Raw genomic sequence first — 2,045 nt, 5'->3', positions numbered from 1 at the left:
TAATGATGATTGACAGGACTGAATGATTAGGCTCCTCTACGTTTGGAACTTCATTATATGGACAAACATATGAAGTTCCAAATGTAGGTTCGGGAGGAACCTAATCATTCAGTCCTGGCAATCATCATTACGAGCCTATATAAGTGTAGCAGGCACCGATAATCGATAACTCCACATATGCGGACTACGCCACCCTATTAACAGGGAAATCTCGCTAAATACGAATAGTTCACAAAAAAAAGACACACAGGAACTTAGTTTCAAAAAAAGGAGTTGAGACGTGGATACCAAAAAGTACAAAGTTTATTTTACAAAATATGAATTCTAAAAGTCAATAAAAGACACAGGAGTCAGGCTGTAATAACATGGAAGACAATTGGAAACAAATAGAAACAATGCGACCGAGGCTTACCGAAGACAGGTAATCTAATTACTGAATATAATCGCTAGGTCTCAAAAATCTCACCACCCGGTGCACAAGTCACACCGCACACGCACACACACACACACACACACGATCAAATCAATGTGAACACACTGCACTCCGTGTTCGAATCCCACCACCACACACGAGGGCCAACTAGTAGCCTGTCCGGAAGCCTCGATCCTGCAACACAATTAACAAACAATCAGAAAACAAATCAAAAAATGATAACAACTAGCTCTTACACAAAAGAAAAATACACAAAAAAACCCAAAATATACAAGGTTGGTTAAACACAGACCTAATATAATGATATGCTATGATCTACATCAAAATGTGGCAGATATTTACACCACCAATGAAATCAATACAAATATAACAAAAATATCAACAAAACAAAATTAGAGGCTGCTAAGCAAGACCAACAAAGTTAAATAAACTTTACAAATAAAGCAAAAGCAGCAAAAATACAAACTGAAACACAACCAATGAAATCAATACAAATATAATAAAACAAATATCAACAAAACAAAATTAAATGCTGCTAAGCAAGACCAACAAAGTTAAATAAACTTTACAAATAAAGCAAAAGCAGCAAAAATACAAACTGAAACACAACTTAGAATAAACAAAACAAACAAAACAACTGACAAATAATTTTAAGCAAAAATATACCACACAAACGAAAAACAAAACAATTAAACCACTTCAACAACCAGAATGAACAACGAATCTCGTTGGGACAGGATAAATAAAAAAACCAAAAGAATAATACAGCTACACATTGGAGGACCAGTGTAGCATCCAGGAAATCACGCCGACAAAACAGCAGCATCAACAAATGTCACCCTGCAGGCTCTGTTACATGCAATGGACCCAGATCACGCTATTCTTCCCAAGAGATAACATTAAATTACTTGTCACATAACAAAGGAATCTGCCGCAGCATTAATTGTTCTACATACCTTCTCGTTATGATCATTCCTACGCATCCACTCACATGCAGCCGCAAACATGAAAGGACATCAAAGCGCCGATCCCGCACGGGATTACGGAGGGAGAACTTTAAGGCAGCGAGAGAAAACGGCCGCCATACAAAGAACCACAACTGATGCTCTCCATAAGGAAACTATAAACCAAATACATTAAATGAATTATCCCAAGCCACACATCATGATGCTAATGGGTTAGCCAAACAACGCATACCTGTAAGAGCGGAAGGGGCAAACGCGGAACTGGCGAACCTCAGGCAGTGACGCACAACCGGTGCTCGAACACACATCTGGTGTCGTACAATCCCCTCCTATATATACCCCCCGAAACTATGTGATTGGACAACTCATATTTCGCTTATTATTATTCAGTTCCTCTCACTACATAAGCAGCTCTCATTGCACCATCCCAGCATCAATTCTTCCAGCATCCCTCCACCTCCCCATCTCCTCCTCTATTTTTGTTATTCTCCCTGGGAAGTAGTACAATGGAGGGGTTGATCTCGGTGCTCAAACCGAGCCTCAGGTTCGAGTCTCCATTAAAGGGATAGTTGACCCGAAAATTAAAATTTGATGTTTATCTGCTTACCCCCAAGGCAACCGAGATGTAGGTGACTTTGTTTCTTCAG

General features: G+C 39.4%; 1 long non-coding RNA gene across 1 annotated transcript; it reads right to left on the bottom strand.

Annotated features, from left to right (window-relative positions):
• Positions 1 to 285: 285 nt before the first annotated feature.
• On the bottom strand, positions 286 to 1,781 carry LOC127171672 (uncharacterized). Its single transcript, XR_007828550.1, has 3 exons — positions 1,631 to 1,781; positions 1,390 to 1,553; positions 286 to 607 (listed from the first exon to the last, which is right to left on the bottom strand). It is a non-coding gene; the product is annotated as an uncharacterized LOC127171672 (long non-coding RNA).
• Positions 1,782 to 2,045: the final 264 nt, after the last annotated feature.

Source organism: Labeo rohita, chromosome 10 (assembly GCF_022985175.1).
Source record: "Labeo rohita strain BAU-BD-2019 chromosome 10, IGBB_LRoh.1.0, whole genome shotgun sequence".
NCBI classification, from domain to species: Eukaryota; Metazoa; Chordata; class Actinopteri; order Cypriniformes; family Cyprinidae; genus Labeo; species Labeo rohita.
This window is presented reverse-complemented; position numbering and strand designations above follow the sequence as displayed.